Below are 24,488 nucleotides of genomic sequence, written 5' to 3'. Positions count from 1 at the left end.
GGCATGTGGATTCGAGAGTTTAAAAAGTGAGATGGATAGGCTGAAGTTAGATATATAGTGGGAGGTGGGTTACATAATTTAAAAAGTAGATAAACCACAGCCGCTACTTCGCAGATAAGTAGCTTCTCAATTGACCTCACAAGGACTCAGTGCACCCCGACTGCCAACAGCGGTCGGTAGACCCGGACGGTCACCCATTCAAATATTTACCAGGCCCGACAGCGCTTAACTTCGGTGATCTAACGGGAACCGGTGTTACCACTGCAGTAAGGCGTTGGCCATGAACACTATAGTGAACGCATTATCCTACCCAGGACAGACACGAAGCCAACATCCACCACAGTAGTACAAGCTGTTTATGTAAGGTAGTTCTACATATGATGTGGAGGTTCAAAGAACGTACGATGACACGAAGAAAAATGTTGAGATAGTTTTGGTACACAAAATTTTAATTGTGACGGGTGACTGAAATTCGATAGTAGGAAAAGCAAGAGAACAAAATATATCAGGAGAAAATGGACAGTGGGAAAAGAATGAAAGGGGAAGACGCTTAGTGTAATTTTGCGAAAAGCATAATTAAAAAATAGCGAAAACTTGGTTTAAGAATCGTATAAGAAGTTATTTACGTGAAAGAGACCTGGAGACACCGCAAATTTTCAGACTGATTATATAATAGTAAGACAAAGATTCAGAAAGTACTGTAAGACATTTCCAGGGGCATATGTTTATTACAGCCATAATTTATTGGTTATGAACTGCAGATCAAAATTAAAGAAATTACGAAAACGAGATGGGACCTGAATAAATTCAAAGAACCTGAGGTTATTTTGAGTTTCAGAGGAAGCGTTAGGCAACGATTGACAGAAACAGGGGATAGGATGACAACAGAAGACCATGGAAAGCTTTGAGAGATGAAATGGTGAAGGCAGCACAGTATCAAATATATGAAAAGCCAAGGCCTAGTAGATATTCTTGTAACAATTAGGAGGTATTAAATTTAATTAAATAAATTACATAAATTAAACTTAATTAAAAGAGAAAACATATAAATGCAGCAAATGAAGCATATGAAATGGGATACAGACGTCTAAAACATGAAACTGACAATAAGTACAAAATGGCTAAGCAAGAATGACTAGAGGACAAATGCAAGGCCTTAGAAGCTTGTAAAATTAAGTCCAAGATAGATGTTGCCTATAGGAAAATTAAAGAGACCTTTGGAGAAAAGAGAAGTAGTTGTGTTACTATCAAGAACCCAGATGGCAAGTCAGTACGAAACAAAGAAAGGAAAGTTGAAAGGTGGAGGGTATATATAGGACTTACGAATGTGAAAATAAAGTCATTGTTATAGAAAGAGAACAGGAAATAGATGACGATGAAGTGGGAGATATGATAATACAAGAAGAATTTGGAAGGGCACTGGAAAGCATAAGACGAAACAACGCGCTGGAGTAGATGACATCACCTTAGAATAACTGAAATCCTTTGGACAGGGAGCCATGACAAAACTATTTCATTTGGGTGAAAGATATTTGAGACAAGACAAATATCTTCGGACTACAAGAAGAATATAGTGATTCTAATTCCAAAGAAAGCAGGTGCTGGCAGGTGTGAATACTATCATCAGTTTCACAGGTAATGGTTGCACTATATTGACAAGAATAATTTACAGATGAATGGAAAAATTGGTGGAAGATGACCTCGGGGAGGATCCGTTTGAGTTCTCGAGAAATATAGGAACATACGAGGCAATACTGACCATACTACTTATCTTACAAGACAGACTGAAGAAAGCTTCCGACCATGTTGACTGGAATACACACTTTGAAATTCCAAAGGTAGCAGCTATAAAATACAGGAAGTGATAAGTTATCTACAGCTTGTGTAGACCACCAGACTGCAGTTTTATGACTCGAGGGCTACGAAGGGTGGCAGGGATTGAGAAAGGAGCGAGAAAGGGTTGTAACCTATTCCCTATGATATTGAATCTGTAATTGAGCGAACAGTAAAGAAAACCAACGAGAAAACTGGAAAGGGAATTAAAGTTCAAGGAAAGGAAATAAAAACTCTGAGATTAGCCATCGTCGTTGTAATTCGGTCTTAGACAGGAAAGGACTTGGAAGGGCAGCTCAATGGAATGGGTAGAATCTTGCAAAAAACACGGGTAATGGAATCAAGCGAATTAATGCAGGCAATGTTGAGGCAGTTAGGTTAGGGAAAAAGATACTAAAAATAGTAGATGAGTTTTGCTGTTTGGGCAGAAAAATAACTGATGGTGGCTGAAATAGACAAGATGTATACCAAAGACTGGCAATAGCAAGAAAAGTGTTTCTAAGAAAGAGAAATTTGTTAATATCTAATGTAAATTAAATGTTCGCAAACGTTTTTGAAGGTTTTTGTCTGGAGTGAAACGTGGTTAATAACAAATTCAGACAAGAAGAGAACAGATGCTTTTGGATTGTGGACCTACAGAAGAATGCTGATAATTAGACGGTTATAACGAGCAACTTATAAGCATGTTCTAAACAGAATTGAGGAATAAAGAAATTTATGGCACAACTTGACTAACAGAGCAGCTCTCAACTATACACTTTCAGGGAAAAGATAAATCTGTGTTATAAAAGGACTCGGAACTAAACAGGAAGACTTTTGTTCCCGCCAGGTCCACTGGAACATTTCAACGCCACATAACTCCGTGCGTTAGCGACTCCATCCAGGTGCGAACGTAAATACTCACCATCGGATTCAAAGGTTGAAAGAAAACTTGAGTTTCATTTCAAGCACGTACCAGACTTATACGATTATAGTTGGTGGTGACATTAATTCATCCTCGATATGTTGGCGAAAATACATGTTTAATTCCGGTGGTGCGCATAACATCATCCGAAATTGTGCTAAATGCATTCTCTGAACATTATTTCGAGTAGTTCGTTCATGAGCCCACGCGAATAGTAAACGGTTGTGGAAACACACTTGAACTATTAGCGACAAATAATTCTGATTTAATAACGAGTATCAGAACGGATACATGGATTAGTGAACACAAGGTTGTCGTAGCGAGACTGATTATTGTAACCCTCAAATCCTTCAAAAATAAACGAAAAATATACGTATTCAAAAAAGCAAGTAAAAATTCACTTGTCGCCTTCCTGAGAGACAATCTCCACTCCTTCCAAATTCATAATATAAGAGTAGACGAGATGCGTCTTGAATCCAAAGAAATAGTATCGGCAGCAATTGAGAGATTAATACCAAATAAATTAACAAACGACGGAGCTGATCCTCCTTGGTGCACAAAACGGGTCAGAACACTGTTGCAGAAACGACGAAACAAACATGCCAAATTTAAATAGACGCCAAATTCCCAAGACTGGCGATCTTTTACAGAAGCTCGAAATTTATCGCGGACTATAATGCGAGATGCTTATAACAGTTTCCATAACGAAACTTTGTCTCGAAACCTGGCAGAAAATCCAAAGAGATTTTGGTTGTATGTGAAGTATGTTAGCGGCAACAATCAATGCCTTCTCTGCGCAATAGCAATGGCGATATTATCGAAGACAGTGTTGCCAAAGCAGAGCTACTAAACACAGCCTTCCGAAATGCCTTCAGAAAAGACGACGAAGTAAATATTCCAGAATTCGAATCAAGAACATCTGCCAACATGAGTAACGTAGAAGTAAATGTCCTCGGAGTAGTGAAGTAACTTAAATCTCTTAATGAAAGCAAGTCTTCTGGTCCAGACTGTATACCAGTTAGGTTCCTTTCAGAGTATGCTGATGTATTAGCTCCATACTTAACAATCATATATAGCCGGTCGCTCGACAAAAGATCCGTACCGAAAGACTGGAAAGTAGCACAGGTCACACCAATATTCAAGAAAGGTAGTAGGAGTAATCCACTTAACGTCGATATGCAGCAGGATTTTGGAACATATATTGTGTTCGAACATTATGAATTACCTCGAAGTAAACGATCTATTGACACACAGTCAAGATGGATTTAGAAAACATCGTTCTTGTGAAACACAACTAGCTCTTTATTCGCATGAAGTGCTGAGTGCTACTGACAAGGGATTTCAGATCGATTCCATATTTCTGGATTTCCGGAAGGCTTTTGACACTGTATAACACAAGGGGCTTGTAGTGAAATTGCGTGCTTATGGAATATCGTCTCAGTTATGTGACTGGATTTGTGATTTCCTGTCAGAGAAATCACAGTTCGTAGTAATTGACGGACAGTCATCGAGTAAAACACAAGTGGTTTCTGGTGTTCCTCAAGGTAGTGTCATAGGCCCTTTGCTGTTCCTTATCTATATGCATATTCGGCAAGCTACCTTACGTTACATTTCAGAGGATACCTTGTACCACAGCAGTATAGCTACAGAGCTTCTGGCACACTATGTATGCATTCGTGACGTCACATATGGTCCATTGACCTCACCTGCGTTACGTCACGTGCGGAATACCTACATGCAGGGACGAAAAGTTTTGTCAGCTGCAAACCGACATGCCGGCCTGTGTGGCCGAGCGGTTCTAGGCGCTTCCGTCTGGAACCGGGCGACCGCTACGGTCGCAGGTTCGAAACCTGCCTCAGGCATGGATGTGTATGATGTCCTTAGGTTAGTTAGGTTTAAGTAGTTCTAAGTTCTAGGGGACTGATGACCTCAGATGTTAAGTCCCATAGTGCTCAGAGCCATTTGAACCATTTTTTTTTTGTGTGTGTGTAAACCGATATACAGGTTTGACAGCAAAAATTCTGCCTCGTCAGAAAAAACTTTGCCTTGTCAGTGTGTTTCATCTGACATGTGCACACACAGCATCAAAAATACGTAAATATATTTACGGTTCTGTGGCACAATGTTCAAAATAATATGAACGAATTTTGTGTAAATTGGGTCCATGTATAAGAGAATTAACGTCATGTTCAAAAGTATCTGAACAATGTTAATTTTGTGTACGTTGGCGTCCTGTTTAAAAGTATGTGAATGAGCACAATTATTTAATAAAAATACGTAAAGCTATTGTCAATGCTGTTGTAACTTACAGTATTTCCACATCTGTATTATTTATCAAAAAACGTAAGCATTCATGCGTGTATGCACGTGCGCGTACTTGTGCAAACACACAGAAACACACAAACATACAGTGTATATGTCAACGATATTTCGACTTATAAAATATGTAAAGATATTGACAATACTGGTATAACTTACAGTATTTCTACGTCTACAATGTCTATATTATTTATGAAAATTATGTTAGCGACATAAACAATGCTTATGTCAACGTTAATCCCACATCTAAAAATTTTGTTAAAAGTGTGTAGCGTAGCTTACAGCATTTGCACGTTTAAAATATATGTCAAAGTACATATTACCAATATAACTTACAGGTTAAGCTGCACTGGACAATGAGCGAACTTTGATCATTGCACCACACTTGGTGCAGGGTACAATGGAGTCCTAAATAAATATTTCCACTTCTAAATTGTTTCTATTGTTTCTCTACAAAGAAATGTTAGTTAAAATAATATTTCAGGTACTGGAAGAGTGCAATTATTACGTCACTTACAGGTTATGATACACTTGAGACTTGAAACATAACAGTGGACCCTCAGGTGCCACAATGCTATTTCAACGTCTAAATTCTTCTACAACACAAAGAAACACATGTGGCTAAAATAATGTGCGAAGTAGGCAAAATTATGTCTTTGTACTAAAATAAAATAGTCTATATTATTTATCGAAATACGCGAAAATTTGTACTAGAACCACACAAACACAATTGTGCCACTACTGATATAACTCACAGATTAAAGAGCACTTGTCGATTAGAAGAGTTTGATCCTTGTGGAACACATTAAATAATTCAAAAATTATCTGTATCATATACGAGATACGTAAAGATTTGTTTAACAACAATATAGAACACGCAAGGCACTAATGATCTAAATTACAGGTTAATTTATACCTGTCGACGAGAATAGTTCGATCGTTCACATTACTTTAGAAAAACCAAAAATTATTGATATGATTTATTAAAAATAAGTAAAAATTTTTTTCGGTAACACTACAATCAAATGTGCCACTACTGATCTAACTTACAGGTTAAGGCTCACTTGGTTAGAACTGATTCACAATGTCACACAAAGGAAACTACATGACACTTCGATGAAATAACATACTGAACAGTAGTTTTAACATCTGAATTTTATGTACATTTGTGTACGTAAGAAACGGAGATCGCTATGCTTTCAACTATTCACTTTCAATTAATTTTCAAACATACGCCAACATTATAGTGACACAATGATTTGGTACGGTTGCTATGCTTACAACTACACAGTATCAACTACTTTTGAAAGGCAGCCAAACATTATAGTGAACTATGCTAGGATAGAAACTTTATCTCGCAGTACAAAATGTTTATCATCGTCTGCTGATAACGTTAACTCATCCTATGACACACTGGAGGCTACATAACGCTTCGCAGTTGCCATTTTATATAAAAATTAACATTAAAATAAACATTGTATATGTTGCTGATATAATTTTAATAAATAATACAAACGAGTTGGACCTGGAAATACTTTATGTATCTGTGACAAGCATTTTAGACATGGAAATAACATTGATATAAATATTGTGCGTGTGTGTGTGTGTGGTTACATATTTTTGACAGACATTTTTTATGTGTAAATAATGTAAGCTACAACGGTATTGTCTTTTACGTATTTTTGACAGACTTTTTAGACGAGGAAATCTATATCGTCATCTAAATCTACACGACAGCTCTGCAATTGACACTTAAGTGCTTAGCAGAGGTTTCATAGAAACAATTTCAGATCATTTTTTGACCATTCCACACATGAATAGCTCGTGGTAAAAATGAACGCATAAATCTTTACTTGCGAGCTGTGATGTCGCTTATCTTATTACGATGGTCATTTCTCCGTAAGCCGGCGAGAGTTAAGGAAATATCTTCGCATTCAGTGCAAAGTGTTGGGGTGATTTACAACTTTACCAAAATATATCGCCGCAAAAATTATTATCACACCAACTCGAGTGTCATAAACGTGACCCTGTCTCCCCGATTTCGAAACAATAAAAAAAAAAGTTGTTCATCTTAGAGCTTTTTGGAAGTCCTCCATCAATCCTATCTGGTACGGATCCAATACTGCGCAGCAGTACTTCAGAAGAAGACGGACAAGTGTAATGCAGCCAGTCTTGCAAATTTTTTGCAGCTATTACGTTTACTGCCAATAAAAGGTAGTCCTTGATTCACCATCCTCACGTCATTTTCTATGTGCTGGCTCAGATTTGTTTGTGATTGCTGTCCCTAAGTTTTAGTCGAATTCACAATCTTTGAAGTCGTATGATTTATCGTGTAACTTTAAATTATGTTGAGTACTCGTGTGGAAGACCTCATCCTTTTTACTGTTTAGAGTCAACTGCTGCTTTTCGCACTCTTCTCTAAATCCCTTTACAATGCGCTTATAACTTTTAAACCCGGCGATGGAGGTGGTAGTAGGTGTGGGTGATGTGTGAAGCATAACTTCGGAAAGTGAATCACTTTGCCACAATCTCTCGATAACTTCGCGAATTGTCACTTTAGAATTTATGTAGAGTATGTCTCAAATGCTCGCTGTCGGGATTTCAGCCACACTGTCAATGGGCAACCAGTCTCATACCTTCCATAGTAGTGATTACGCATCTCAAAGGCGCCCGCATCTCGTGGTCGTGCGGTAGCGTTCTCGCTTCCCACGCCCGGGTTCCCGGGTTCGATTCCCGGCGGGGTTAGGGATTTTCTCTGCCTCGTGATGGCTGGGTGTTGTGTGCTGTCCTTAGGTTAGTTAGGTTTGAGTAGTTCTAAGTTCTAGGGGACTGATGACCATAGATGTTAAGTCCCATAGTGCCCAGAGCCATTTGAACCATTTTTTTTTTGAGCATCTCAAAGGAAAGTGCTGTCTCGAGAACATCAGGAGAATGCTTGTGAAATATTGTTACCAAAATATGCCGAACCCTTCAATAAAACTAAAATTGTCTGTTCTGTATAATGGTGGTCTAGGCCATCGAGAATGTGTTGCAGTATGTATCAAATATTATATCAGTGTGTCAGTGCAGTATTTTGTCGAAGTATAATAATTGTAGAACAGAGATGCAAAGAAAACACGCTCTGCACCTGACTCAGCTGTTACGGAATACTGTCACATCTGTGAGTATGAAATGAAATACAAAGCCTAATACCACGGTGCAGAAACCAAATTCTTCGAAAGAGTAATAAAGGAGACGATCAGTATTAGACCGTCGAATAATATTATGTACAACCAGCAGGGAGGATGGCTTTGTTTAAGTCAACAGTGGTAACTGGTGCTGTTGCCTTAGATCTTGTCGGGTACGTCTGTCCAATATCACCGCTTGGCAGTGGACAAAATTAGATGCAAAATTTATGAACTTCACCTAGGTTTCTGTGTTCGCCTAGAAAGTCTAATAGTTGGTAGAACATTTTTTGCTTCCAGATTTTAGATGGTGGCCGGTTTACTTTCGGCCACAATTCTTTTTTCATTTCTTTATTTTTTAACCATTGTTAGAGATTTCCGTAGCGTTGCCACGACACCATAACTAGCCATTATCTTGTCACACGATTCCTATTTCGTTCTTCCCTCCTGGCTAGAAGTTCAATATAACGGGGAAATAACGTTGTGTGTATGCTTACATATTATTGATGAGCAATACAGCCATTTTAGATGTGGTAATACTATCAGTTACACCAGTGTTGTCAATATTTTTGCGTGTTTTAGACGTAGAAGTAATATTAACATAAACATTGTGTGTGTGTGTGTGTGTGAGCTCGCTTACCTAATTTTATGAATATCACAGACATGAAAATACTGTAAGTTACTGCAGTAGTGTCAGTATCCTCATGCATATTTTATAAGTAATTCAGGTAGTCCGTATACTTTTAAACACAGTGCCAATTCATGCAAAATTCGATCGTTTGAATATTTTTGAACATGACGCCACAGTATTGTCACTATCTTTACATATTCTTGATGCTGCGTACGCACACGTCAGATGAAATTTATCGACTAGGCAGTATTTTTGCTGAGGAGGCAGAATTTTGGCTGACGTAACTGTGTATTAGCTACTAATGACAACCCATCTCTCACCTGTACGTAGGCAACCCCGTGTGACGCTATGACATCCAGGTCAATGACTCAGATATGACGTTCTGAAGGTAAATCAATAATGGTTCAAATGGCTCTAAGCACTATGGGACTTAACACCTCAGGTCATCAGTCCCCTAGACTTAGAACTACTTAAACCTAACTAACCTAAGGCCATCACACACATCCATGCCAGAGGCAGGATTCGAACCTGCGACCGTAGCTGCAGCTTGGTTCCGGACTGAAGCGCCTAGAACCGCTCGGTCACAGTGGCCGGCACGAAGGTAAAGAAAGTGCGCTGAAGCCCTGTAGCGCCACTACTTGTCATTCCCATTCCTATTCCACTCGCAAACGTAGGAAAGTAAAAAGGGCTGTCTATACGCCCCTGTACGAGCGCTAATTTCTCTTATCTGGTCTTTGTGATCCTAACGCAAAACGTTTTTTGATAGCAGTAGAATCGCACTCTAGTCAGTCGCAAATGTGGGTTCTCTGAATTTTCTCAAAAGTGTTTCTCAAAAAGATCGTCGTCTAATTCCAGGGATTCCCATTTGAGATCACGAATCATCTCCGTACTACTCGCAAGTTGATCAAACCAACCAGTAACAAATCTAGGAGCACGTTTTTAATTGCTTCGATGTCTCCTTTAATCCGATCTGGTGGGGATCCCAAAATTCGAGCAGTACTCAAGAATGAGTCACATTAGTGTTGTATATGTGTTCTCCTTTGCAGATGAAATAAACTTCCCTAGAATTCCCCCTATAAACTGAAGACGACCATTCGCCTTCCTTACGAGCGACCTTACGTCTTTCCATTTCATATCGCTTTGCAACGGTACGCCTAGGTACGTAATCGAAACGAACGTGTCAAGTGGCACAGCGCTAATATTGTATTTGAGCATTACATGGTCGTTTTTCCTACTCATCTGCAACTTACATTTTTCTACGTTTAGAAAGTTTCCATTCATCAAAGCAAATAGAAATTTTGTCTGAGCTATCCTGTGTCCTCCTACAGTTACTCAACAGCACCTTTCAGTACACCACAACGTCATCAGAAAATATGTGCAGCGTTTAAGAGCCTTTCAACATTCCGTTGACAAATATTGCACCTTGACATGAAAGACGTATCACTTTTATCATAGAAACTTTTGCTGTTGACAAACTGCTTGAAGAAGGGTTTCTGAAATTATTATGCTCTATAGTAATGTCGTTTAGCAGGCATTAAGATTTTTCATCATTTTATCACGAGATCAATATTGAGGAGAGGATTCAGTGACAAACACGCGGTTGCAGACGTCTGAAAATGCTTGTGTGTTCAACTACCTAATTCAGAACATCCACCCCGTATGGTACAATGAATATTTCTAAGACTGTAAACAGTGTTGTAGGTTCTGGTAAAACTTAAGTGGAAGTGTTCCTTTGCTCTGACTTCCTTTCTAATCAATTGTAGGTGAGCGCCGCAGTATAAGAAATTATATTTTCCCACAAAATTCCTTTATAGTCGTTTACTTTTTTGAATTCGACGAGTGTTTTCAGTTATCTATTAATAATACCTTACCTACATGTGTAGAAGTGAATTGTCTAAATTTAATCACATTTATAGTAGGTCTCTGAATTCGTTCACAATATGGTTTCTTTCGTAACAGTCTCCATTACTGAAAAGAGTCGGTGTCCACGTAATTAATCTGATTTGTCTTTAGTGTTATAGCTTCAGGCTCCCCGCTTCCATCTCAACATTATCTCGTACCTCCAGCTCATTTAATTAACGTTACAAGTATTTCCCGATCAACGTAACAGATTATATAAGCATAATGTTTCCACTTAAAGGGGAATTTTTCAACTTTGTTGTCGGTATTATTAATTTTCACTCCAATTAAGCTTCTCGAAAGACAACGTTCCTGGAGATTTCTAATGAAGTAGGAGCATGCCTTCCTCACATGATCAGAGCACTAGGTTTATCCAGGAGCGGCTGTTAGCACAGTCTGTAGCCTTCGCATCTGTGGAACCTCTGCAGCCGATGCTTCATGTTTCTCTACCTCTGCACCAATACGGGTGCAAAGCACTTTTTGGTGTTTTCCTCCATTTTCCAGTATGAGACTTGTATTAAGCTCGTTTCTACCTAATTATCCACTGGCCTCTGCCTTAGGTGCTCTTCTTCGCTTGGATTCAACGCTTCGTCTGTCCTTCATTTTCCCATTTTTAAGTTACCCAACATGGAGTGATGAACATTTCGAAATTATGCACGGGAAGCGCATCTTTCAGCTTTTACGGAAAAGTGTGTGCAAACACTGCTGTTTGGATGTTTGAAGACACTACTGAAGATATCACACGAGCCATATAGGACTATCATTCGGTAACACATACCAACTGTGCACCATATAAATGCTGTATGCGGCACGTCCACCTTCAAGCTTCTTGATTCTAAACATGAAATCAGATCTTTAAATAAATGCGAAACATTCAAAAGACGCTGTACTCTTTATAATAAGCTCCTGATTTAAAAACAATATTATTTACTAGTTTTAATCGCACAAACCATTTTCACGTATCAATAAAATCAATAAATGCGAAGCTAGAATACTCGACGTACTCGTTCATGATACTATGTTGTCAATAATAAAACGTCTGTCCATCACTTCATCCTTGCATCAGTGCTTCGTTCCCGTTATTACTTGGAAATATTTTGCACCCCGTTATAACTGTAAACTTCTGCAAATTGTTTTTGCGCGAAAAGTTATCATTGCGTAAGAATGCACTTATAATAACAGCGAGGTTACCAATAACATAAAAAAAACAAGTAAAAGATGTCTATTTATTATTGATCATAAAACAAACTTTACATATGAGAAACTTATAAAATCAAGTAGATTTGTTATTCCCGCAATACAATGTATATTTACTGGGTGTTTCAAACATATTCATCTTCTTTCACTAGACTTGACCTTCTACACGAGTGTATATAGAAACTAAGGATAAATTTTACCTTATGATAGAACTATAGTTTCTTTATATTCGGAAGAACCTTTCAGTTTTACAGGGATATGTATTTTACATGCACCACCAGGCAGACTTGGTGGAACTACTCGTATTAAAATTATGTTAACGATTCACGTTTCGATTTATTTTAATTTCTCGTAGCTGCTGTTGCCAGTCATGTAAAATTTGGTAAATGATATCCTGGTCGTCTTTATCTGTAAAATTATTAATTTATAAAAGCCACTATTGCAATTTCGAGCGAGGTGAGATTATCAAGTGGATATTGTAGTATTGAAAACGGCCAGACGGTAGAAAGGGTAATAGTAGGTTTTATAAATAAATAATTTTACAGTCAAAGACCACCATGATGTCATTTATAAATGTTTACATTTACCTTTTACAAATGTACAGTGTGCAGTTGTAGCTATTAAATCCTCTATGATTTTAAACACAAACGTCGTCGCAAAACATCCCAGAACGACACAGGAGGAATGGCTGAATCGTCTGGCATGACGAGTACACATCTGCAGACTAAGTGCTGAATTCTCCCCATGTCTTGATCAAACGAAAAAGAACGATCGGTGGATTTCGCCTTACATAAATCACCAGTGTCTTGAAACTGTTGGTGCCTTCGTTGAATGTTTTATCTGTAAGAGTTGCCACGCCGTACTCTCTACGAGAATCACACCGCACAGTTAAAACTGAATTGCAGCTGTTGAAACGGAGAGCGCACAACAACTTTTGTTCGTGTTTCTTCGTTATCTCGGTTCGTATGGTACTGGGTAATCAATGGACGAACTAACTACACTTTGACACGTCCGAACAGCGTTAAACCATGGTTTCTGGGACGAGGAGTTGCGCCGGCCCCGCTTCGAATACAACCGGCGGTTGCACAAGGAGGGTCGGTGTGCCGACCAACATGAGTGTGGTTTTCGGGCGGTTACCGACATCCAATTAGATGAATACCGGCCTGGTAGCGAAATCCAAGCTGATTTACAAGGTTCGCAAACAGCTCGGAAAATTTTGCTAACTTTCAAATGAGTAACACTACACGGAGGCAGTTGCGGTACGCACATTCCTCATGTGGGTTAACGGGGTGTCGCTTGGAAGAGAATCCTGCCACTTCTTAAGCTGACATTAATAAGCATGCCGACCCTGCGCCGATACGGGACGAAGACATAAGGAAAAGAAGAAGAAGTAGTTGCACAGGGAGACCGCTACCGGCAACTACATGAGCTGGCCACATACAACAGGCGTCAAGGTAACATTTTGGTTTCGATGCGTAAGTTAAAATTCACCCAACATTTCTATCTTCATTCACGTAGAAGATATAGCCTTGTGCAATTGGATGGAACTTTCAGAAACACCCCGTATATAAAATGATGTATTTGTCTGTGTATATATCTTCCAGCATAGCTCTGGAACTGATAGAGAAATTTGAACCAAAGTCTGGAAAAAGACCCTTTTGGGGTAAGACGCCCCTGGCATCCTCAGAAACTTGGTGAGGGTGTGAAGGGCGTGACATGCAAAAGCAATTGGAAATTAATTATATTAGTACCGAATCGATAGTTCGGTGCAGCTGCGTTGATTGCTAGCTATCTCGACGACATTTAAACTTTAGGTCATGAAATAGAGGATGGAAGAGAGTTATAGGAAGGTATAATGCCAGAATCCATACATATTATATAAATGGATGTATGTATACGTATATGTATGTATGTTCCACGTGTCCTCCTAAGCAACGGGACTGATTTGAACTAAACTTGGTACAAATATCTCCTTCTGTCTGGAAAGAATAGCCGTGGAGGTAAGAACCACCTGCCTATCAAAGGGGAGGGGGTGGGGGTGAAAAAGCAGCGCAGCCCACGTCACACGAACACACTTACTTTATTCATCCAGTATTTGAGAAAGAGAGTGACTTGCAACAAACTTTACACAGAATTTCAAATCTTTTCTCGCTGATGCCCCCCCCCCCCCCCAAATGATGAAAGGAAAAAAGATCATCGCTTGCTACAATTTTGCTCTTCATGCAGTATAATGGCAGCATGATGCATTACTTCTTTACTGCTAACTTTATTCGCGACACATTTTGCAGACAGTACTACATATATCACTGAATGTACTAATCAAATTATATCGTTGTACAACACATAGTTCAGGAAATGCTTGAAAAACTGCTGCATCACGAATGACGTTTTAATTTATTTTTTCTTTACTACTAACTCTATTCGCAACACATTTCGCCTACAATACCCACATATGTCACTAAATGTACCTACAAAAATATGTAATTGCACAGCTCGTAGTTCAGGAGAGACAAGTGATCACGCTGGTGGTTGGGACTTGACTGCCTCGTGTATTGGCCCTGAGACGAAGACGCTGTCGTTTACAAAACGCAAGAACCAATCAGAATTTATCAAAAGCGTGGGAAAAGTTTATATCGCGTCAGTAGATGAAACTGATTTAGTGGAGGTATACTTATTCTATTTATAAAGCTCTTTATTTTATGCAAACAGCTGTATGTCTGTAAATATTAATCCAAAATTTCACGAACGCTGTCATGGCTACTAACTACACAAAGAGAATTAGTTCACTGTATGTTGGTCAAAACCAATATTTCAGGTTTGACGTTGTTCGCGTAAATGCATGCATTTGCGCAATTGTCAAGAACTGCCTTAGTCAAAATATCTCGAGATTAGTGTCAAGAGGGAGAAACCAGAAACAGCCATGGAGACAATGCATTTTTGGCACTTGAAAAAAAAGCTATAGCTGGGCATCTGGTACAGTACTGTAGAACAGTTTTCCACCTAATAAAATAGTGGTGACCTTGGTAACGTAACCCTGGTAGACATGCGTCGCCCACACTCTTTTTCAAACAGAAGCCCATCACGTCACTCAACTTTAAGCTGCTCACCTGGCGAAACAGGTGTGACTGCCAGGTAGCTTATAGTCAAAAAAAGGTCTGGTGGCTTTATCAGTCACAGTTTGGACACCACTGTGCGGGTGTAGAGTACAGGAACTTCGTTAACAGCATGAGACTAACAGTAAGAATCCATTTTGCATGTTGCCCGTATCATACGGTATCGATAATTGTACTGTGTCGATCAAATGCATCGGCAAGAATGCGGACCTTCGGCGACCGTACAGGATCGCAACGTTAATACCTGACATCGTGGCTCTTTAGCGACTTGGGTGAACTCGACATTATTGTTACGACGGTATCTTTCAAACTGGATTGATACCGAGACTTTGCTCATATCCCATTGATGAATTCTTCGGATCAGCACCATGGTAGCCCACTAACTCAATAGGCCTGAATCCTGCTGAGCACTTTTAGAACGTTATAGAAAGGCACATGGGACCATTGGGTACGCCCCCTGTCTCCAACTCAACCCTCAACGTTTCATATTACACGCCGTGCTTGGCCATACTATAGGGTGAACTAAAGAAAACTGGACCAATACATATTAAAATAGGCAACCCAACTGAAATGATTTGCCTCAGGTTAGAATAATATAAGTTGGGTTGCATGATAAATTTTCCAGAGTAGTTTTATTTTGTCTACCGTGTTGAAAAGCAAACCAGGCATTTCACTGTCATATCAGATTTCTGCTTTAAGATATGCAAAAAAGTCTCAGATTTGTAGTCATGTTTCAGTGATTATACGGTTTACATTTGGGCAATAATTATAACTGTTTCTACATCTACAATCCGTGAGGTACGGTGCGTTGTACGGCGGCGGGTAGTAGTGTACGAGTACCAATCTCCCTCTTGAGGACGAAAGCTTGTCAGAACCCTTTTGCATAAGTCGAAACTCCATTACGCAAGTTGAACGTCGTAGAAATTAAAATGTGTATAGACTTTTTTCGGAGGGCGGACTATAGGAAATTTTAAATACGAGCTTTCGGGAATCACAGCGTCTTTCTCGTAACGTCTCCTACTGCACGTTTGAACATTTCTGTGACACGTTCGCCCTGAGCATTCAAACCCATGACGAATTGTGCAAGTCTTATTCGTATCTTTTCCAACTTTTATGTTAATCCAACTTCGTAGGAGTCCCACACCATCGAAACGTAATGAAGAATTGTTACATCGAGAGTTTCATAAGCGAGTTCTTTCATGTGTGAATTTCTTTTCCTTAAAATTCTTACAATAGTTCTAATTATAGCGTCTGCTTCCCCACAATTAGGTTCATGTGGCCGTTCCACCATAAATCGCCCTGGACAGAACACTATAGATATTTGAATATTGTAATGGGTTTCACTGATTAATTGTCCATCACGAATTCAAACTAGATCGGATCGTTTCGTGTATCACATTATGTTTATTTATTTGTGTAGTCAGCTGACAGTCTTTGCACTAGGCACTGATCAGGTGTAAATTTCTTTGCCGTTCCTGGAAATGTTCTATGATGTCACCTTCCTGCATACAACTACGTCGTCTGCGAAGAGCCTCATAAAGCCTCAGATATCCACCTTGTATTTATGTATCTTGTGAACAGCAGTGGCCCTACAACGCTAACAACACTATCTTGAGACGCACCGAACATTACATTTGTTTCTGACAACGCCTTTGAATTAAGTAAGACATGCTTATTTCTGTTTGCTTCGATGTCTTTAATTCACACGCTTATGTATTCGTATATTTCGCAGTTTACTTACTAGACGACGATGTGGAGGTCTATAGAAGACTTTACGGTAGTCAAGGAAGAAGATATCAACCCGAAATGCACTATCTGGTGGCTTCCGGATCTTATGAACGAACAGAGTGCTCTGGGTTTTACACGATCGGTGCTTGCAGAAACTATTTTTATTCATTCATGGGAGAAGGTCGGTCCCCACAAAAGTCATCATAAGTAAGCACAATGTGTGTTCAATAATTTATAATGATCTGTAAGGCCCCAGCAACAGTTTTGATAAGAATCTGGCTTTCACTAAATATTCACTGAACGCTGAATACCTGCTTCTGATTCACCAACGGCCTTGTGATCTCAAGTTTCCAGGGTGACTAACAACTGCGTGCTCGCTCGCTACGAGAGATCTGACTATGTACTTACCCTCAGTCTTTTATTTGTCACGATCATTCTGAATGCTCTCTCTGACAATAAGTGTTATGCCAACAAGAACTGATTGTCTTCGTGCATTCAGCCGGCCGGTTGGGCGGTTCTAGGCGCTTCAGTCTGGAACCGCGTGACCGCTACGGTCGCAGGTTCGAATCCTGCCTCGGGCATGGATGTGTGTGATGTCCTTAGGTTAGTTAGGTTTAAGTAGTTCTAAGTTCTAGGGGACTGATGACCACAGATGTTAAGTCCCATAGTGCTCAGAGCCATTAAACCGTTTTTTTCTTCGTGCATTCGACTCGTGTCGTTTATTTGCAGGAATCCTACTCACAGCCTCTATGCCTCAGAGCACAATTCATTTTACAGGTTTTTCTTTCTTTTATATCGACCGGTGAAGCCACGAGATATGACGCAAGTAGCATTAACCGTCATCCGCAACATTGGAGTCTCGTAGAGGACGACAGTACCGAGCAACGAATAAAACTATCTATCCGCGTGACTAATACTGCTGTCTCACTCTTCGGTCTCATTTTATAGTTTCATCAGGAAATAGTTTTAATAATAAATATTATGCATACAAACATTGTTTTCATTTATCCATTTCTGAAGTTTATTTGTGGAAGACATGGACAGCTGTTACATAAGACAAAACCTTCTTTTACAACACTTCATATCGATCCGTTTATCCGTGAAGTGTAACCTACTGAACTGTCAACCACAACATTACAGGTTGGCAGCAGAGGCTATATACACATGAACATTTAAGGGATGCACCGTCTGTAAATTTATTCCCAGGCAAAAATAAGTCTTCAAAACAGCGAATTACATGAGCAGCAAATATTGCTCTATCCTCGAAAGGAATAAAAAGGTGTGTAGTACTACTGATATCACAGTCGACCAAGACACAGTGTATCCGTGGCCGAAAACTGGTTTCATCAGTAATAGTTTACTATAGTATGACCACGTACCGTATCCAGAAAGCAATGTTGAGGATATGAGCTATACCTAGAGAACTTTTGTGTCAACTGACTCTTAATGCGGCAGCCTAAATTTATACGAGGTTTAGGTATATCTAATTTTGCTGAAGAACCTGTAGTGTGTAAGCCGCCAACCTCGAGGTTATAAGCGCTAAATAACTTTACGTATGTGCAGATACTGAAATAACTAAGATGAATTGAAAATTTGATTCTACGGTCTTACCGGAGAAGAAGTTTCTTTCTGATGTTTCGTGCTTATTGGCACGCCTATACTTAATCACGAACATTAAACTTTGTACCTATCTTTTCATAAGAGAATCTTGTATAATTTGCCGTTGTGTGTTTCTGAACGCGTTTTGCTCCCATCTGCATACGTCATAAACACGGCTCAGAAAATTAAGAAGAATTAGAAATTCTTAGACGTGTGTCGAACGCCAAGTAGTGCAGATACCTTCTATGGGCTGCTTTAAGTAGGCGCTGTTATAATGTACATAACGAAATAAGCGCTTTTAGGGAACTATATTGGAACATAATCTGACTTCAGAAGAATACATTTCGAGTGTATTATGATTGACTTCGATTCGGCTAACGGAAGCCTCAAACCGCGTGAGATGGACCACTGGTAAGACACTGGACGGCCATTCGGAAAGGCGGCGGTTCAAATCACTGTCTATCCATCCAGATTGAAGTTCCTGGGATTTCTTTAAATTTCTTAAAGGAAATAGCGGGACTGTGCCTTTAAAAAGTACACGTGCTTGGATTGGCGAACGGTGGGGGAGAGAATTCCCCAACGTTCTCCAATCGGAGCACGTATTGTGTCTCGGATGACCACGTCGTCGACGGGACGTTAAACCGTAATCTTTCCTCCTATCTTTTGAAGATTAATTGAATTCATAATTCTGTGCAAATGTGGTTCTGTAGCTAAGTAGGTAGGTGTCACACTACTAACCCAAAGTTCAGTCCTTTGCCGATCCCTGGATTCTTTTCTATTATAATAATAGATGAGATATTGTCATGAGAGACGCCACAACTGCATAATGTTTTACAATATTTATTCTAACAGTATCATTTGCAATCAGTCACGCTTTATAACTAGTTTCGATCTCATTTAATGATCATCTTCAGATCCGATTGATCTCGGGTTGTGAGAAGTTAAATTTATTTCATTTGCATGTACAACGACATCTACATCTACAGACATACTTTTCAAACCACCGTACGGTGCATTGTGGAGGTTTCCTTGTACCAGCGCTAGTCATTTCCTTACCTGTTCCACTCGCAAATAGAGCACGGAAAATGACTGTCTAGGACCCTACGTGCAAATGGCTCTGAGTACTATGGGACTGCTGAGGTCATCAGTCCCATAGAACTTAGAACTACTTAAACCTAACTAACCTAAGGACATCACACACATCCATGCCCGAGGCAAGATTCGAACCTGCCACCGTAGCGGTCACGCGGTTCCAGACTGTAGCGCCTAGAACCGCTCGGCCACTCGAACCGGCCTAGGACCCTCCGTACGAGTCCTAATTTCTCGCACGTTATCTTCATAGTCCTTACGCGAAATGTACGTTGGCTGGAGTAGAATCGTGCTGCAGTAGGCCTCAGATTCCGATTCTATAATATATGCACAAAAATACCTTGCGAAAAGAGCATCATCTTCCCTCCAGTGATTTCCATTTGAGTTTACGAAGCATCTCCGTAATATTCACATAGTGATCGAACCTACCGGTAACAAACCCAGCGCCAAGCCTCTGGATTACTTCAACGGTTTCCTTTAATCCGACCTGACGGGAATTCCAAACCATCGAACAGTACTCAATAATGGATCACAACAGCGCTCTTCGTGCCGACTCCTTTATGGATGAGCTACTCAAAATTCTCTCAATAAAACGAAGTCGAGCATTCACCTTCCCTACTACCAACCTGACGTGCTCATTGCATTTCACATCGCTCTGCAGTGTTACGCCTAGATATTTAAAAGAAGTGTGTGTGTCAAGCTGCACGCTGATAATGCTGTATTCGAACGTTACGGGACTGTTTTTCCTACTCATGCGCATTAACTTACATTTTTCTACATCTACAACAAGCTGCCATTTATCACAGCAACTAAAATTTTTTTTTTCTAAATTATCTTGCATATTCCTACACTCACTCAACGACGATATCCATCCGCACACTACAGAGTCGTCAGCAGACAGCCGTAAATTGCTGCTCACACTATCCATTAGGTCATATATGTAGATCGAGAATAAAAGCGATCTCATCACACTTCCCTGGGGCACTTCTGAGAACACCCTTCTCTCTAATGAACACCAAAAGTCGAGGACCACATACGGGGTTCTATTACTTGAAAAGTCTTCGAGCCACTCACATGTCTGGGAATACAGTCATAAGCTGCAGAATAAAAGGAAAAGCATTAGAGAACAATTGTGACAACATTCATTGGCGTCCAATATACGACTACGTTCCTTTTAAAGAAATTTGACTTTTAATCCCCAAAGATTAATCAGATCTGAAGATGATCATTAAATATGAACGAAAATAGTTACGAAATACAGCTAATTTTATGTCTGACTGTTAAAGTAAAAATCTTTAAAATTTCTGCCTCTTATTGCCTATTTCATCTCTGGCAATGATTTCTACGCGCGCTAAATGGGTGCCTATGCGTCCACACGTCCGAAAGTACCAAGGTTGTCAGAATCGTTGGCCCCTTCCCGTTTTGTTTATTACTGTCTTCCAGCCATATGCTTATAAAAAGCTGCTTCAGTAGTTATAAAGCATTGTGAAATGTTTCATAGGAAAGTATTTTAGCTGTTGACTACGGCAGGCGATTTAAATTACTGATACCGAAGGTTTCTGCCTCACTTGCCCTTCGAGAATTGAGTTTCAGCGCGAATACCCACGATGTTGAACTCCCTAATCACAAGCAGCCATCAACAACCAGTGGCCGTTTTCTTTCACTACGTTTTAATTTTCCTTCGACATAGAGATTATTGGGGAAGGGAGAAGGACGCTATGAACTACCCTCATCCTCATAAATTTAGGATAATGCTGATACATGGTGAAACAACGCTCTGGTGGGCAGTTTGCGGGTTTAAATCACCTCAGGGTGCATTTGACCTGCGCTCGTCGCACGGTGGCGCTGGCAGCAGTCCACATGCGCAGAGGTGTGTTGGTGCATGTCACAGTACGGTGCAGCGAGTAAGTGTGCAGACGTTTTCAGGCGTGCTAATGGTGACTGTGTGTTGAAAATGGCTCAAAGAACACATATTGATGATGTTATGAGGGGCGGAATACTAGGGCGAGTGGAGGCTTGTCAAACACAGTAGGTCGTAGCACGGGCTCTCCGTGTGCCACAAAGTGTGATCTCAAGATTATTGTAACAATTCCAGCAGACAGGAAACGTGTCCAGGCGCTATAGTACAGGACGTCCACAGTGTACAACACCACAAGAAGACCGATATCTCACCATCAGTGCCCGCTGACGGCCACGGAGTACTGCAGATAGCCTTTCTCGGGACCTTACCGTAGCCAATGGAACAGTTGTCTCCAGACACACAGTCTACAGACGACTGACCAGACATGGTTTATTCGCCCAGAGATCTACAAGGTGCATTCAACTGACCCCTGGTCACAGGAGAACCCATAAAGCCTGGTGTCAAGAACACAGTACATGCTCATTGGAACATTGGTCTCAGGTTATGTTCACGGACGAGTCCAAGTATAGTCTGAACAGTGATTCTCGCCGGGTTTTCATCTGGCGTGAACCAGGTACCAGATACCAAGCCCCTTAATGTCCTTGAAAGGGACCTGTATAGAGGTCGTGGTTTGCTGGTGTGGGGTGAGATTATGATTGGTGCACGTACACCCCTTCATGTCTTCGACAGGGGAACTGTAACAGGTCAGGTGTATCTGGACGTCATTTTGCACCAGTATGTCCGCCTTTTCAGGGGTGCAGTGGGTCCCAGCTTCCTCCTGACGGATGATAACGCACGGCCCCACCGAGCTGCCATCGTGGAGGAGTACCTTGAAACGGAAGATATCAGGCGAATGGAGTGACCTGCCTGTTCTCCAGACCTAAACGCCATCGATCACGTCTGGGATGCTATCGGTCGACGTATCGCTGCACCTCTTCAAACCCCTAGGACACTTCAGGAGCTCCGACAGTGCTAGAATTGGAGGCTAGACCCCAGCAGCTGTTCGACCACCTGATCCAGAATATGCTAACCCGTTGTGCGGCCTGTGTACGTGTGCATGGTGATCATATCCCATATTGATGTCAGGGCACATGCGCAGGAAACAGTGGCGTTTTGTAGCACATGTGTTTCGCGACGGTTTTCTCAACTTATCACCAATACCGTGGACTTACAGATCTGTGTCGTGTGGGTTCCCTATGTGCCTATGCTGTTAGCGCCAGTTTTGTGTAGTGCCACGTTGTGTGGCGTTCTGCAATTATCCTTAATTTATGAGCATGAGTGTATATTATGCAAAGAGGAGTAATTGTCTACACTAGGCCAAAGAGATTTATGAAAACCACGAAAACCTGAATTACGGTGGCTATCTGTAGCAAACATAAAACTCCTTTATCTCATTACCGTAACAGCTGAGTCTCCAAACTCAAGGAAAAAATGCCGTTGTGTGTCGACTATCCTACCCAGATACCCATACCAAATAGCAAACTTATTTAAAAAGAAGAAAAATATCAAAATCAGCTTTTCCACAAATAATAAATTACAACAAAAAGTAATCCATGATGTAAATACCTCCCAGAGTCCCTACCGTAAATCAGGAATATACAAACTCAAATGTGATACATGCCCAAAATTCTACGTTGGATAGACAGGCAGAAGTTTTGAAATTAGATACAAAGGAGATATTGATGCTCTAAGACTTGGAAACTTGAAGAAAAATTTCCAAAAATTACTTTCCAGCCTCCAAAGCAAATCATATTAATACACCTATCTGCAGATCAAGTAACAAATTTATATGTTACTATAATTCTCATGATGCCAAATGTAATGAAATAATATACTATTTTACCTATACAGTTCTAAATATAAATAAAAAACTTTATAATTAAATTAGCAATATCACATAAAAATATTCAATGTCTCTGTACTAATGTAAAAGGCATTACAGTTTTGTAAAAGAATATATGATCCTTTCCAAACATAGGACATCATCGTCAAATGTTACGATATATCATAGCATCTGTGACACTCATAAGTTTGTAAGCTCTTTGTATGTATCAAAACATGTGGTGCGTGGTTGAAATGATCTCAGCGACAAATCTAAAGTGTACAGTGAGACCTATTACGTGTGCAACAATGAAGATGCAGTGGGAATGCATTTACGTCGAATGGACGAACGTTATGAAAACAAACACTCGAAACAGACTTTCACGTAAGTCACATGCAACGAAAATCTGTAACACAAGCATCTGTGTGTGGCGTGTTTATAATTATGTTTTATTTATATTTTAGGACAATTAATCTATAAAAACACACCAAATGTCAGAAAGAAAGCATGTAAACCGTCTGATGATGAATCACAACGATTCGAAACCGGTAACGGTTTCCTTTGAATAAAGGAACTCAAAGTAAATTTGTGGCTGGTTGCTGTCCTAACACCATCAACATTTATCTTAGATAAAATGTTCCTTATGGGCGAATATCAGTAGCTGCCTATTGTCAGGTGCTACATAACGCTGAAGTGGCATCTTAATGAGCAGGTCAACAAACTTCCTCCAGCGATATTCTCAGGAGATTTAACATTGACATTGATCTTTTAGAAGCTAGCTTACGATAAACACGGTGTGTGAACACGGTAAGTAGGCCTGTGCGTGTCATGCTCTGTAGCATGAGAAGTATCCTAAGCGTTGAAAGTGCAGGAGATACGCTTTCACGGGAGCCGCTTCAAGAAAGCGGTAGTTCTTCACAGACAAGCTTCCAACACGTAGTTTTCAATTGGAATTCTCAGAACTTCGGATGTTAGCTACGTATATCACCATAAAAATTCGTAATTTTTTTTTGTGTAGTTAGGGAAAAGCATTTAGAGCACAATTCAATATTCACTGTAACATGAGCAGTTCGCCGTGGAATGTTAAATTGGTCATACTTTATCCGGATAAATATAAGCGAAAAGTAAACCAGATTTCTCATGAGTGATGCGATAAAGCTGCGAATCAACTCAAAAATTTCTTCAGAGATCAAACTGTCATGTTACAGTTACTTTCTGCGTTTTTGTAATTTGATAAGGAATTATTAAATCATCAATTGCTCAGCGTAAAGAATTTCTGTTACGAGTCGT

This window comes from Schistocerca cancellata, chromosome 4, assembly GCF_023864275.1.
Source record: "Schistocerca cancellata isolate TAMUIC-IGC-003103 chromosome 4, iqSchCanc2.1, whole genome shotgun sequence".
Taxonomy (NCBI): domain Eukaryota; kingdom Metazoa; phylum Arthropoda; class Insecta; order Orthoptera; family Acrididae; genus Schistocerca; species Schistocerca cancellata.
The sequence above is the reverse complement of the archived record's forward strand: the minus strand, read 5'-3'. Positions refer to the sequence as shown.